A 17,407-nucleotide genomic window follows, 5' to 3' on the forward strand; every position below is an offset into this window, starting at 1 on the left:
TACCTCCCTTACAACCCCATCCATAAACAAATTAAACAACCATGGAGACATCACACACCCCTGCCGCAAACCTACATTCACTGAGAACCAATCACTTTCCTCTCTTCCTACACGTACACATGCCTTACATCCTTGATAAAAACTTTTCACTGCTTCTAACAACTTGCCTCCCACACCATATATTCTTAATACCTTCCACAGAGCATCTCTATCAACTCTATCATATGCCTTCTCCAGATCCATAAATGCTACATACAAATCCATTTGCTTTTCTAAGTATTTCTCACATACATTCTTCAAAGCAAACACCTGATCCACACATCCTCTACCACTTCTGAAACCACACTGCTCTTCCCCAATCTGATGCTCTGTACATGCCTTCACCCTCTCAATCAATACCCTCCCATATAATTTACCAGGAATACTCAACAAACTTATACCTCTGTAATTTGAGCACTCACTCTTATCCCCTTTGCCTTTGTACAATGGCACTATGCACGCATTCCGCCAATCCTCAGGCACCTCACCATGAGTCATACATACATTAAATAACCTTACCAACCAGTCAACAATACAGTCACCCCCTTTCTTAATAAATTCCACTGCAATACCATCCAAACCTGCTGCCTTGCCGGCTTTCATCTTCCGCAAAGCTTTTACTACCTCTTCTCTGTTTACCAAATCATTTTCCCTAACCCTCTCACTTTGCACACCACCTCGACCAAAACACCCTATATCTGCCACTCTGTCATCAGACACATTCAACAAACCTTCAAAATACTCATTCCATCTCCTTCTCACATCACCGCTACTTGTTTTCACCTCCCCATTTACGCCCTTCACTGAAGTTCCCATTTGCTCCCTTGTCTTACGCACCCTATTTACCTCCTTCCAGAACATCTTTTTATTCTCCCTAAAATTTACTGATAGTCTCTCACCCCAACTCTCATTTGCCCTTTTTTTCACCTCTTGCACCTTTCTCTTGACCTCCTGTCTCTTTCTTTTATACTTCTCCCACTCAATTGCATTTTTTCCCTGCAAACATCGTCCAAATGCCTCTCTCTTCTCTTTCACTATTACTCTTACTTCTTCATCCCACAACTCACTACCCTTTCTAAACAACCCACCTCCCACTCTTCTCATGCCACAAGCATCTTTTGCGCAATCCATCACTGATTCCCTAAATACATCCCATTCCTCCCCCACTCCCCTTACTTCCATTGTTCTCACCTTTTTCCATTCTGTACACAGTCTCTCCTGGTACTTCCCCACACAGGTCTCCTTCCCAAGCTCATATATATATATATATATATATATATATATACCTCACAAACGCGGGAGACAGCGACAAAGTATTAAAAAAAAAAAAAAAAATATATATATATATATATATATATATATATATATATATATATATATATATATATATATATATATATATATATATATATATATATATATGCTTCAGCTTTCCATGTATGTATGCGGGGCTTCGGGAGACCAGCGTTGGCTACTCTCATCACATGTTCTGTCCATCTGAAGTTGGATTATAACCGTGTTCTTCCTTGCTAGTATTGTTGGCCGTGAGGGAAGCGACTTCCTCGTTCATAGTCGCCAGTGAATGTCCTGCAGGGATGATTTAGAGGCACTGGTCCAGTTGTGTGAGTGTGTGTCGTGTGTGTGTGTGTGCGTGTCGTGTGTCGTGTGTGTCGTGTGTGTGTGTGTGTGTCGTGTGTGTGCGTGTCGTGTGTGTGTGTGTGTGTGTGTGTGTGTGTGTGTGTGGTGGCCGTCCGGGAGGGATAACAAGACCAGCTGCTCTGTGCAGCTTGAGATTGTCGCTCGGTGAGACACTCGTGTGGCTCAGCGCTCACAAAGGAGAGTCATCCCTTGAGGCCCGGCTGACTTAGTGAACCCCTCGGAGGTTGTGCTGGCGAGGTTCCCGAACTCCTCTGCGTTAATCGGTCGAGTGTCCTTCGCTCTGGGTAGAGATGGGCTGGTGGTGTACTGGATGATGGAGAAGCTTGGAAGAAGAAGAAGAAGAAGAAGACTCATTATTCTGTCAAGACTTGACTTATCATCATCCAGCCAAGGAACTAGTCAGTCTCAGGACCCTCCTGGTCACAGCGCACTGTACTTCGTTCCGGTCAGGCGACGTGCTAGCGCATCAGGTGGCAGCAAACAGTGTTTCTTGGGTCAGGCGACTTGCTAGCGCATCAGGTGGCAGCAAGCAGTGCTTCTTGGTTGAGCTTATCTTCGGTTTGACTGTCGGCGATAAGGCTTTTTGTAAGATCACACAGCGAGCCGCCCGAGCGGGTATCTCCAAGGTAAGAGGGTAAACACACACACACACACACACACACACACACACACACGCCTATTTCATTTCACTGAAATGTCGAAAGTGTTTGATGGGTCGGGTTCAGAGACGACCTGACGTGTCATGTACACGTGGACAAATCTCGCTGGACCAAGTCTTTTCACTGAGCACCCAGAGTCCATATCTGTTGACAGTATCAAGTGCCTTTGTTTGAACGAGGAACACAATAGTTCATGTTTTGCCCCAGAAAAAACCACGTCAGCTGAGCTGTGTCTTTGTGGAAAAGGGCGCTGCTCTTCAGGTAGGCTCTTGTGTGATCCTTATGTGATAGTACATGGGGAGGCGAGATTCTAAATTTGCACATGCTCCCTAGATATATATCAGTAAGACTCTCGATCTGTTCTTACCAGCTGCAAATTTCCTTTGTTGTTGGTGATTTAGGTTTTGATATGTTGTCTGCCGTGTGGTATCTTGGCATGTATTGAACTGATAGCCAGCGGTAATATCCTGCAGCTGGACACCAACATTTAAGGCCAACAGTAGTTAAAAAGTTCACGTAATTTCGACATGGTCTAAATCTAAAGGCGTTGCTCAAGCTATCCCTAAAAATTCCTGATCATGCCATTATTCACACTCCTGCTCATGTCTGTGCTCAGACATGCTCTCAAGTGTCTGCTTAGTCAAGCTACTGCTTGATCTCGTTTGCTCAAGCCTGAGCGTCGGTTCCTGCTCAAGTCTCAACTCAGGCAGCTTCACAATTTCCCCACTCACCACACCTCTCCAGAGGGGGTTCTCTTCAGGATATTTCCTCAAGTCTTTTGTCTAAATTCTGCTCTGAACGTTTCTGTTTTAGGCTTCCCACGCCACGTCCTGGTCGAGGGGCTCTTCCCACACGCCTCCGCCCAGGGCCCTGCCCAAACTAAAGCCCTTGTTCAGGCCGTTGATCCATATCTCTCTGTTCATGGCAGTTGCCAGCTGACCCAGCAAGGCAGACGTGTTCGGACAGAGAGACAGAGGGCTGAGAATCATCTACCACAACAAAGAACCATCTGTCGTAACCACTAAGAACCACTTTTCACCACAACTAAGAACGGTCCACCGCAAAGAAGATCCACCCACCAGCACAACTAAAGACCTCCTACCACACCCAAGAGCCACCTCCCACAACCGCGAACCCCCCCATCCATAACAAACGACTACCGACCGCACAAACGAAGGGGGCCACACCAACCACAACATAGAAGCACCCACCTACCACGGCAGAGACGCATCAGTCCACAAAAGACAAGCACCTGCCACACTCCTACCTCATCATGACCCCCACGTCCCCTAGGAGATGCTGTCGCCACATATCATCTCAAGACGATCAAGTCGTTTGAGTAATGTCCGGAGCCGGATGGAAGAGGAGGAGGAACAGGAGTGATCAAATACACTTTTAATCCCCCCCCCCCCCCCATGAGTCGGCAGGAGGTGGCGATCCTGCCACGACACCCCCGTCCTCAGAATGGATGGCGAGGGACACTCAGTCCTACTCAATCCTACGCTGCTGTTCGGAAAGTAGACGGGTCCTAAACTCAGTCGTTCATTCACATGAGGTATTATGAGGCTGTGGAATGTGTGAGTATGGTTTACTGTTGATGTATGCATTGTGCCGTACGTGGCTCACGGGTTCGAATCCTGGGCGTGGCAGTCGACCCACACCCAACCCATGTGTTCTTCCTCCCCTCGGGGTTGGTCGATGATTGTGTACCTGGTTTAGGCTGGGGGTAAATACACATGGTACATATTTTGGTTAAGAGACGTGGCAACGAGAGTTTATAATTGTGTGTCCGTAACATACAGATTGTAATCACGCACACACACACACACACACACACACACACACACACACACACACACACACACACACACACGAGTATAGTAAATTGTACAAATAGGTAATTACACACACACATTAAAAATGATAGAACGTACATATTAAGCTGTTAAGCAGTGATGATAACATTTTACCCTCTATAGTCGGTATAATCCTGTTTTACATTTTTGTTAACTCATTTTTCCAGCTATACCACGAAACATATTACTACTTACAATATCTATAATTACCCCTTTGATGTCAGCTACTGAACCGATGGTCCGCTTTTATAAACATAAGTATATATCTATTAACCACGCCTAGTGCCAACAAAGCAGTTAAATTAAAAGTAAAATTTGAATTTTTGACATTCAAAACAGTTTCGGGTATCTTTGATAAACTAGGAACATTTAGATATTCATATTTCGCCGAGGAAAGTGAAATCTGTAGGAAGATGTTTAGAATGCACGTAAAAAAAAACTTCTCTGGACAAAAACTCAAGGATGGGGTTCTGTGGCAATTTTGGGAGCTAGGGAACAGGAGGCGATCCTTTGTGCCGTGGACCGTGTTATGCCTTGGTAGCGTCGCGCTGGTGCAAGAAACACACCTTATTACGACGGGGAAATGGAGACCTTGCCACAGTGGCTGGGAGGAGGACGGTGTTCGATACCTGAAAGGGAGACGACCATCATCATCATCACCATCATCATCACCATCATCATCATCATCATCATCATCATCACCATCATCACCATCACCGCCACAGACCAGGAACACAGGAAGAGTGAGAAACATAAGCGATGTGATTCATATTTATACGTTAAGGAGAGAGCGATTTACGCACGCGTTGCCTCGTCTTTTATACCCTTGTATAAACGTACCGTGTCTTCACTACTTTTTGCGTTTAAACGCTCACCTTAGCTTGATGGGCCCCGTGCGTGAATCATGGTCAGCAACGCTAACCATGAACTAGCGGAAAACCCGCGTGTTTGTTTAGGGACATCAGCGGTGATGTTGTGGGATGTTTGTGAGGACGTGTGTTACTCATGTGGAATACACTCACAGTATCAGCCGGGCAGCAGGCACTCCCCTCCCCTTAAAAGAAAGGAAAAATGAAAAAGAATTGTAAAAGATTATAGAAAATAGGAATCGAACCACCATAATAAAGATAATTCCATAACCAGCAACCGCTGTCGCTGGAAACAAGACTACAGAGACGCGCGATAGTCATCACTTCGACTCCCTCATAGAGGCGCGATAGTCATCACTTCGACTCCCTCAAAACGACCATAAATTCAATTATTTTTCTCACAGTGGCCTGTGTGTGTGACGTATGCCGGTAATGCTTCATGAACCGTACTCTCCCACGTAACGTAGTGTCCCACCGATATTAAATTACTTTAATAATAGCGAGGCTCGCAAGGCGAAAAACCTGAAATTTATGGTGGATTATGTGGAGATTTAGAGGCGGTAGCCAGCGGGGAGGAGGAAGTACTGGCGACCTGGCTGTCTACTGCTCTGTGTGTGTGTGTGTGTGTGTGTGTGTGTGTGTGTGTCCGCCACATGCGGCAGGGGCCTAGTGGCACTGTATCTCTTTGCTGGTGGTTTATCGTGGCAAGTTTTCAGTCTAGTGATGCCACAGAACTTAACGGACGTGGTAATGTGATGCCGATGAACTCCCTTGTACTTAGGGGAACTGGTTTAGGCTGGGTGACCATGATGTGGAGCTGTGCATGACATGCAGGGGTGATATATAACGTAGGTGGGGGCTAGGTGTGGCATGAGTTTAAGGGAAATACCTCAAGTCATCAAGAGAACCCTTTGGAAACCTCACCTGACTTCCACTAGCAACTGAAATTTAAGATATTATCGATGTTACTTGGAAAAAAATATATAGTTATGATATCATTTGCTCTTGAAGTTGGTGGGAGTTCGTTCACTGTGTTTAATGTTCGTATGTTGTGTTGTATATGTCACAGCTTCGTGCATCCAATACGGCACAGGAAGATGATAACAATATCTGTGATATATTGTAAAGTATGATAAGGTAGATCTGTGTCCCTACGTGAACCTTATGTGACATTTTTATAGGCTCTGTTGATTTATAACTGGTGTGCTTCACTTACATTTACCTCACACTGAACCTGATCCTATTCACCCTTTTTTTTATCACTTTTCACGGAGGGAAAGCATGATACAAGAAATCATACAACACCTCACAGTGGAAATCACTTTTAGTAAGAATCAAAAGTGCACTTCAGCTGTCTTCCTGGTCCATAGTGTATGGTGCCCCTAAACTGTACGGCAACACGCCGGACCCTTGACCACACAGTGACAAAGATGATCGTCCCCCAGGCTGTTACCTGCGCGACACGAGTCTTGTTACGTGACACCTCGTGTTACAAGTAACTCCTTGAGCGCGTCGCCGTGATCCTTGAGCACGACGAGAGCACGGAGCCTTTAGTACGATCGTATGACCCTTACATATGATGATGACCTGACCTTTAACCTGACCTTTGATGAGGGATAGGTGGCAGCCGTACTTGTGAATACTGTTGCTTGAACCTGTCAGAGATCATTAATTGGCATATACTGTAGTACCTCGCTTTATCAGCCTTACACTTAACACATTTGCCTTAAGATTATTCTTCTAATTAGTAGTATAAAGATTTATAAGCGGGACTTGGTTACTTTTTCTGTTAACGTCTATTCGTGTTGCCCATCACTGGGAAACAAGAGAAATTCAAACTAAAGTAATATTTCTTGTTCCTGCGTTATCATGTTGCCTCATACCGTATGTAAAAAGGTAGTCTGGTGGCCAGCTCATACTGTGCTAATATTTACATTGCATGGAAGGTGATTCCTCCGTAACACACGGTGAAGAGACAAAATTGAAAAAGAAATATATATTTTTTGTCCTGTGTATCATCAAAGATGGCGTAGCAAGGCATGAATAGTATGGACGAAAGTTTCCAAAGCAGTGCTAGACGGAGTGGTTACCATCGCGGGTCCGTTCGTGTATTTGATGTTACCTCATTTATTCGATGTATCGCACGAGATTAAAGTTACGTTTTTCACCATCATGGTAAACGGTGCGCGAAAGACCTTTATAATGATGTTATATATTCTTGCATCAGCCAGGAGACGAGGTTTTAAGAAGTAATTTCAGAAGTTGTCGAAAAATCAGATCCCATGCATTAACAAACACAAGAACCTGCGAACTTGGCCAGACAACTTTATTCATGGCTTTTCTTAAAAGTAAACCCTTGATGTGTGGCCTTGGTATACCTTTACACACCTTGAGGACGAAGATACGACACTTGAACACGATGGTAGAACGCTTTAGCTCGCTCATACGACCAATAGGATGAATTATACAAGTCTTTCACACGACAGAGCGACCCTTGACCTCGTAAGCACGACCTCTGAGCACAACGGTTTGCGACCCTAAAGACACGACGGTGCTCAGCCATGAGTTCGACGGTACGACCCTTGAGCACAAGCGGTACACACACACATGGATAACGACCCTTAGGTATGCTGACCTGTGTAATGACTTTTAGCCCATTTTACCTAAGGGTTGTACCGTCCTGTTCATGGGGTTACAAGCCTTGTGGAGAAGCAACAACCCATTTGCCTTGAAGTTGTTCCTCAAGAATCATAATTTTCCTATTTTGATGATAATGAAGTACATGCGTGAAGAGTCTGGTGTTCAACATGGTTTGAAGGAAGATGGATGCACGTCTGTGTCACGGTGTGATGCACAGAAAGGGAATCATATTACGTTTCTGTGTCACGTTGTCATGCACAGAAAGGGAATTATATTACCTTTCTGAAAGCCAAGGATAGAAAGGTCGACTTGAGAGTAGTCTGTGTACTATTACCACCAAAATACCGATTTCCATATAGTTATGTATCAGATGAAACCTCATGCATGAACATTAACAATATTTCTGCATTGTTCGAATGAAGATCTTTATTAGACATACGATGTATGTATAGTTTTAGGATGGGTGTAAAAACATTCGGTGGCAACGTTCAGAAATTCTTACAGAGCTACACGTTTTCCACACATGACAGTGAATATAAACCTGTTAAAAAATGTTCTATAAGTCTATAAACATTTAACGATCTCTTGTCACGCGATAAACAGGAATTAATTAGTGACTCCCCTGTGACATAATCGCCTTATGTGTAAAATGAGGTTAAAAAAAAAACTCGTGCAAATTAAAATCAACAGTCGTTAATTAATAAAACCATTATCTGAATTTTTAAAGCTGTTAAATAATCTGGTATTAAGAATATAAAAGTGAAAGTGAATCATGGTCTTAAAGTTGACGTTTCTGTCACTATTCTGTCTCTTCATTATTGAAGTGCCTTTTGTCCTTAATGTATCAAATAACATCGTTTTAATACCAGTAAATTTTTTTTAGATTGTATGTTCAGGTCTGGGGAAAGTGGCTGCTGGTGTACGGTCATTGCTTCACATGCCAGACATGTTATGTTAATTCTAACTTATTATGACATGATTACAGTTGTATCACAGATCATGTTAATTTTGTTTCATGTGAGAAGTCTGACGTGCGACTATGAATTCCAGCTGAGGCACCAAATGATATTTATAAATTTACGTTGATATGAAAAGGACTGCAACAGTACACGGGTACTGCACAAGATAAATGGTTGCCGATCCATATAATTTTGTGGTCTTAAAAAATTTGTTTAGAATCTTTAGCGTAGTCTAATGAATCAGGATTCACTTCACGTCATGCCTTGTCTAGATGATTCATAAGTATACATTATCAAAGTAATAACGAGAAGCAAAATAGTATTAATCTCGAGGCTTTTGAATTAGTACCAAACTTTCCCTCGTTAAATCCAGCAAAAACTGTTGCCAACGACGCACGATATCTCTTAATAACGCCGAGACGGGGGATCGTAAACTAATACAATTAAGGTATGCAGGATCCATCTTCCCCGAAAAATTTGCCCTACTTGCATAAAATTCTTATATACTTTCCCCCCCACTTGAGGACAGGGCATGTAAACACGAGCGAGCTGCAAAGTCTCAGAATCCCTTGTTATAATGCTGAGAATTCTGGCCTAGCCACAGCGGTCCGAGGTGCTGATAGATCTCATAAATTGCACCTGGCCATTTCGGTGGTCCTGATACCGTGCAGTGAGGCTGGGCGTCTGGAAATTACTGTTTCACTGTGTGTGTATATATTACATCAGGGGCGCCGTCCGTAGTGGAAGGTTACTGTCTGGTATTGTTACAGAGCAAGGAGAGCGGTTTGATCCCCTGTAAACAAGGGAAGATGCCTCTCACTGTAGGGTGTTCTTAGCGGATCTGTCTGGTCGTGGTGCGTAAAGCCTCTCCTCTCTGAAGAAAACAGTGATGTCATACATGATATAAAACTTTCATGTTTGTTAAGATCAACCGGAGTAATTGTTGCTCGCTTATTTTGTACCGGTATTCAAGACACAGGGAGGTGCAGACAACAGTTCATATTTGCCAGCGATGAGACGTAAGATCTGTGGGATGAAGGAGCTGTACCGTGAAAGGAGGCGGCTCATTTTGCCATGATTTTCGAGGGTCGTTTTTCACATCCTGACGCCCAGCTTACCCAAGTATGGCATAGATTAAACCAATAAATCACATATAGATGATTTACTCACTTCACCCATCATATTGCACGTCTGTTCCCTCCTCCCCTCTCCAGCCTAACCTAACCTAACCTAACCTAACGTAACCTAACCTAACGTAACGTAACGTAACGTAACGTGACGTAACGTAACATACCCTAACCTAATACATCCAAAATTTAGCCCGCTAATCCGACGAAAATGCACCGACGCTCGCCTCCCCTAAACTTTCATATTGCAAAAAGCCACCAGCGGTCTGCGGACGTCATGGTGGCTGTGAAACCTAGCTGGCTGCTTGAGTTGAGGGCCAGTGTGTCACACCTACCATCACGACCATGAATTTGAGATTGCTGTCATATTAATCAAGAGTGAGGAGGTTTGAGGACGTAATAACCCGTATAACAGCCTCCTTATGTCGCCTCGTTGGTCCTTGCGTGGCTCGCGGAAGGTGGGTAACGGCGATTTCAGTTTTAATCATCTGGTTGAGGTGTCGTTTGACGCATTCTCATACATTCCACAACCCACATGAGAACGAAACAACATTCATTACAACCTGTATGTGGGCATGACAACATAAAGCTATAAGCTTGCTGGAAATTTGACTTCATGTTTCTGAGTTGTCAAACTTGGCATTACGTCGAAAGAGCCATCAAAATATCTCATTATAAACAATTACGAATTAAATAAGGTTTGTGTGTTTGTTCTGAAGTCACCACAGTGCTGATTTTAAACGCCTTTTGTCGCCAGGTCTACCAAAAAATAGGTTACCTAGTAGATGAATTATTCTTTTATCATTATTAGCGACATACAATCTCAAGGCAGAGGTAAACATACTGCTCTTGGTAACACTATACCAAACTGGGGATAACTTAACGTAAATAGCAATCTTTTCATTTCACTACACCCTTGTGGGAAGCAGATGCGTCCGTCTGTGGTCTCGGCTGTTGTCAAAGTACAAATAACTAATTACTGATAAAGTATTCCCGTGACATTGATCACAGTTTGAACCTACCTAGTTGCGTCAGAGGTGTCACTGGCCTCAAAAACAAACACATATCATGAAAATATCTTTATTATAATGTATACGCTGCCTCTATGTGCCAGCGAGAGTAAGAAGTACTACATTTTATATATGTAAACATGCCCAGAACAGCGAATACACACACACACACACACACTAAGGCTCACACATGAATTCATACTTAGGATAATGTTGACCCCCACGTTTACAACCCGAAGTCAAAACACCTAACAACAGCAGCGACCAATAGCAACACCTGGCTATATCAAATGATGCCTAGTGGTTCCTAATGAGTCTCTTAATGCCCTTGATGAATTACGTTACTACTCTTCTTGGTCTTAAATACTTTGGTAAGAACTTTATAAAGGAACTCTGCGTAAAGCTTTGGGAACCAGATTCCCCTCCCCCGGCATGGGATCCTACGTAGGTCCTACTCTTGTAATTCTTGTGATGTAGTTTGTGGTGGGGTAGAATAAGAACCATGTGTTCAGAGGTACAGCAGCGTGACATATGGCGTGTACGAGATGTATAACAAGACACGTTAACAGCAAGGAAGGGTCGATAGCACTGCACTGTTACTAAGGTCTCATGGTTACTAGCAGGATTTACAGCTGTTGAATATGGTAATTCTCCTGAATATTCGGGATATTCTGGGGTGATTTTGTTTTGGTAGTATTCCGAGGGTCGTGGCTTTCGATAATGGGAGTGACTATCATTCTTTTTTTTTCTCTCTCGCTCTTCGGTCGTCAACAACAACAGAAGTGCCCCAAACTGCACCTCTTTGCTGCCACAGTTGCTCAGCCTTTGGTGGATGTTATGTGGACGTTGCAGCCCCATCCACCTAATGTGAGTATGAGGTTAGTAATGACACCAGGGACCGTGTTCATCCATCACCAGCGGAGGATAGCACTACAGGGCCCACTTGCACTTTGCATTCGTTTATATATATACTGTGGTGATGGACATGACCCCCCAGCAGCTGGCGGCAACGCAACGTTGGAAGCCTCGTAATATCTCTCCGGCAGCTGGGTTCACAGTTTATCTCGAAAAACCTTTCGTCATTGGAGAAAGCCTGACTGAGTCTCACTAAAACGTGTCGTGTCTACTTAAAATCATGTTGAGTCTTGAACTTCCATGAAGTATGAATGGCAGTTATGAGCAGATCATTGTCAAAATCACGTTACTTAACTGTGGTTCTGTTCGTACGGATGGTGGATTAAATAGTTTATTCTAAAATTATTCCCCCGTCAACAAGGGGCCACTGGTGTGTGTGTGTGTGTATATATATATATATATATATATATATATATATATATATATATATATATATATATATATATATATCTTTGGCCAGTATGATATTGGCGGGTTTTTGGTGTGGGTGCGTGTCGTGTGGCGATAATTGTGTCTTCATACCGTCTGACGAATGCCAGTAACACTTTCTAATGCTGCGAACAATTGTAATTTTTTTTTTTCAAGTTGAAGGCTTCAGTCACGGACAGAAGTCCACATCAAGGCTAGGCCTTTAGTGAAATGTAGAGAGAATTATGAAACGGGGAAAAAAAAAAGACAAAGGAATTTCACCTCGATCATGCATTTTTCTTCTTTTAGCCTCGATGTTTATATCATTTTCCTCTATTTTGATCCCTTTTGTACACTCCAGCCTCATATCTCCTATATTAACATCTAATTTTAAGATTTAAGTGCCATTTGGGGAAATCAATTCTTTTATGGTTCTATATCCTTATTTTCTATATGACTAACGTAATTGTACATGTTCCTCCAGTCTTCTCAGGCCAGATACATTTTGCTATCCTTTCTTTCATCAACCTCCGGTATCCCCGTCCTATAATACTATATATCTTTCCCAGAAAATAAGAACAAAAAATTCCATTTCAGTATTTTACAAGAAATGATTTCACATACCGACTGGCCCCTCTCAAAAACTCTTACTTTTATTTTTTTTCTTTCCTGAATTCCCGAGTGGTGATGTTTCTCTCTCTGGATTCCATGTACCTCCCCCAAAGGTTTTAGTTCCTCTCCTCTCTTTCCCCAGCAAAATATAGCCTCTCCTACTCTGTTCCATTCACCCGATCCTTACTTTGCCTTAATGTTTCCGTCACATAATTTTCGCCCTCTTCCTCTAACCGTTCCCCTAAATTTTTAGGGAAATGGAGGATGTCATGTCGTGCAATAAGGTGTTTTAAGGGTTGAAAAAAGATGACTGTATGAACTAAATGATGAATTACAATAGAAATGAATGCAGAGGTGAACGCGTATTACAATAACAGTGAATGCAGAGGTGAACGCATATGATTGTATGAACTAAATGATGAATTACAATAACAGTGAATGCAGAGGTGAACGCGTTTGAAATCTAGCCGATCAGACAGTAGCATTTTCCATATTCCGTTGATGTCCCTTGTGTAACATTTTTTTTGTATCGTCCGATTATTTCCTGCCTGGTTTATCTTTAACCCAAAAATATCAGATTTACAAGCGGTGCCTCCGTGTACAAGGAAAATATTTATAGTAAAAGTTGTACATGTGTTTACTTTTAGTTCTTTTTTTGTCTACAGAGTTTGTTTTATTTTTTTTTTGTATCTTTTTGTTACAAGTAAAAGTTGAGAGTTTTCCAATACTTCAGTAAGAAGTTTCTTCCTACATTACTTTCAGAAGTTTTGAATGAATCTTTTTGATTGAACTATTCTGTCTTTATCATTTGAAATGATATCTGATTTAGAAGAAAGTTACTATATTCCACAAACCATTACATGTAACCCAAAACCATATTTTGGACTGTTTAGAATGTTTTAAATGACCTACGTACACATTGGATTGGACAGATGATTCGTGAGGTCATATATAGCAATCTTGATCACAATGTCCTCTATAAAAAGGAATTTTCTGTATATACAGAAGGTAAGACGGAGATGTGAACACTCTACCAAGACACATGACAGACGAAAGTCAACCTTCTGCACGCTGCAATTTTCATAATCTTCGCGTGGAACAGACCACAAAAATTTTGCAGTGTTGTTACATTCGCCCACTTAATTTTTATAGCTAACTTGGGCTTCAGGTTGAGCAGCATGAAGGTCCTCAATCCCTTCATTAATTACAAGGCATGAAAATGTGGCAGAACCAACAGTGTTACCAAAGGCATGAAAATGTTGCAGAACCAACAGCGTTACCAGTACAGCCCTGGTTGCGTCAACATTTATTCACATTGCTTTCCAAGCCACGGGGGAAAAAAAAAAAAAAAGTTTTTAAAAGCAGGTCAGCCACTCATCCAAATGTGGGGCTAAATCTTTCATGCGAACTGTTGTTCCTCTTTTGTTCTGTGAAGTGAGGCTAAATGTTTTAAAAGTAGCGAGAAAGGTAGCCAGTATTATATATATATTTTTTTTTCATTCATGATTACCCCGGGACCAAAGTCTGCGAAAGTGTCCTGGCGTTATTCAGCACCTCTTTCTAGAGGCCCCTACATGTACCCCAAGGCAGGGATATATGTATATATATATATATATATATATATATATATATATATATATATATATATCCCTGCGGATAGGGGAGAAAGAATACTTCCCACGTATTCCCTGCGTGTCGTAGAAGGCGACTAAAAGGGGAGGGAGCGGGGGGCTGGAAATCCTCCCCTCTTTTTTTTTTTTTCTCTCTCCAAAAGAAGGAACAGAGAAGGGGGCCAGGTGAGGATGATCCCCTCCAAGCCCCAGTCCTCTGTTCTTAACGCTACCTCGCTAACGAGGGAAATGGCGAGTAGGATGAAATATTACTCTCCCACTTGAGATAATCGTGAATCACACTCATACCATAAACAGAAACAGACGGCAGTAGTCCACTACCAACTCATCTTCTGTCCACCTAAGTTCTACACGGGGGCATTCTTATGGTGATCACATGTATACACGTGCATAGGTAGGCGATGATGGCAGGAAATCGGATAGCCATGCAGCATCACATTTTAAGCCCGGTATTATGCCATAACTCGAGGTGGGGGGGTCACGAATGTCACAGTGGAAATTCACGGGCAAATGCATGACTCCGCTAGTGTTTACGCAGCGGGATGAATATTCATGAGGATTTCATACAGATGCTGTGAAACGCACTGTTCAGAACTGTGACGTACCTTTCGTGTGGGGACTCATTTGTTTCTGTATTTCATTCCATATTTTCAAGTTCATTATTAGCATACCTAAGAGAGTCGTCTCCTGGATTATCTATATGAATCAAAGGACCCCATGTGATAGATATCAGTAAAACCTTTCTATTTCAGGCTAAATCATTACTTTAAATTTCTTCGACGAATCTCAACATTTACGGAAACTTCATCGCCGTCGACAAATCGTCCTCACCTCCTTAGGTAAACATTGTCAACAACTTGTAGATACATCAACATTACATTGTCAACAACTTGTAGATACATCAATATTACATTGTCAACAACTTGTAGATACATCAACACTACATTCATTTTGAAAAATAACAGAAATAACGACTAAATATATACATTTATGAGTATCTAGTAAGCGGAGACATTTTTATATATGATTGCTGTCCACCGATGTCCCCCGGAAACGTCGTCTGAGATTAAAAAAGTTGTAACACCAAGTTTTTCACGTTGCTACGGTAAACAATGTTAAAGGCGGTGTGAATACCGTTATATATAGTTTTGGGCTCCTTTGGAGATGTGTTCCACGTGTAAATCAAGAATTGAGGAGTCGAAGTGCCGTGGGAACGTTTACTGAGTTGGGATAAGACTATGAATAACTTTCCTCCTTGTTAACTGGAGGTAAGGGGAACAAAAAAAGCTGATTATTATTCCGTCAAGCAGTTTTTTCTTTTATCCACAAACGTTTAAGTTAGTTAAGATAAGATCATTTTAAGTGATACCCTAATCTGAGCCACGTGCCCATTTTATGATCGACCAAACCCCAAGGGGTGGATGAACAGCTGGGTTGACTGTGGCCCGAATTCGAACCGATTCGCTCGGCCCTGGGCGGCCCATGAATGCGTCACGGCCAGGAACGCTAACCACCACTCCACCATATGTTCTTTACCGAGTGACGCCTTGTGAAAATGCATGAAACAATATTCATTGCTTGAAGAAGTTGCGAGGGGTTTGTTTGGAGGGTACTGGGAGCAGATGAACAAAAGGAGAAGGGCTGTATTGTCAGTCCATCATGTCTGATTAAGTGATATTGTGTACAAAGTATTGAAAATATTATTCAAAGAAACAACAAGACATTAGTTTACAGTCTTCATTCGTATCTGATAATTTTTGTCTCCGTTTTATACGAAAAACGAATAGCCAGTAGGATTTGTATCAAAGCGACGTATACAGTAAACATGGCGTGAATGAAATACGTTACCGCAAAAAACAGAATATAGTGTTCTCTCCTCACGCAAAAACTGGCGACAGATTTACAAAAAAAAAAAATACAACAAGGAATTTTTATTATATAGGAGTTCTTTAATGATGTTCCTCAGTCATATCCCTCCAAAACGATGGGTCAGGGTATGATTTGGTGACATGAAGTCTACACTGGTGACCTTGATGGCATTCTGATCAAGTAGTATCTTGATGGCTGCCTTTTCCTTCGATTTCTACCGCAAATCACACGAGTTCCTGGTCGGTTTGGGAAGTCAAAAGGTCGAACGCATTAACAGCAGCAGAGATTTCTCCCCCCCCTCAGGTCATGAGCATCTTGACATGACTTTCTTCTTAGCCCCATCATTAGAGTGACAGGTATATTTGAGTTGGTCTTCCATTCCTTAATGTCAAGTCTCACGCGTAGAATTTGGAAGTCAATTATAGCTGGGCTAACGACCTGCCACACAGGCGACACTTCCTCACCTCCCTGTACTACCCTGAGTCTGCTTGCAGCCCATGGTTTAAAAGGCGATGGTGGTGACGTCATTTATCGCAACGCACAGGTGTGAAGGGACGATATATAAGGGTTGGATGAAGGGGGGCAGATACTGCCTCTCTTGTGATATTACAGCCGTGCGCATCACCCTCATGTATAATTAAAGTGGGATTACCCACACGGTTCACGCCTCTGCATTTATTTACCTTGAATTTCCCGTAAAGTGTGGGGAATCCGCATTCCAGTTTCACAGATAATCTTGCCCCATCAGTCAGTCACCCTCGTGTTTGCCAAAGTGTATCATATATCCCTCACTTCCTCAATTTCCGAATGAGTGAGCGAGGGAGAGAAAAACGTACGGGGGGATTCTGTCGTAATATTCAGATATGTAAACATAATCTCGAGCACAGTCTCTCTCTCTCTCTCTCTCTCTCTCTCTCTCTCTCTCTCTCTCTCTCTCTCTCTCTCTCTCTCTCTCTCTCTCTCTCTCTCCCGATGAACTGGAAGTGAGAGGAGAGAGCGAGGTATCCAATATTTATCTTACTTCTCGTTCGGTCTGGGGAAGATCTCGCTGTTGTCTGTCATCTTGTGTGGGAAGCTACTACGTGTGGGTAAAATCGCTTGACTTACATACACTTTGAGATAAAACTATGCGCGTTGAATGTTACGTGTTATTT

General features: G+C 42.5%; 1 protein-coding gene across 1 annotated transcript in view; it reads left to right on the top strand.

Moving 5' to 3' along the window:
- LOC139757628 (putative neural-cadherin 2) overlaps nt 1–17,407 on the top strand; it is a 298,685-nt gene that overhangs the window by 77,036 nt on the left and 204,242 nt on the right.

Source organism: Panulirus ornatus, chromosome 27, assembly GCF_036320965.1.
Source record: "Panulirus ornatus isolate Po-2019 chromosome 27, ASM3632096v1, whole genome shotgun sequence".
Taxonomy (NCBI): domain Eukaryota; kingdom Metazoa; phylum Arthropoda; class Malacostraca; order Decapoda; family Palinuridae; genus Panulirus; species Panulirus ornatus.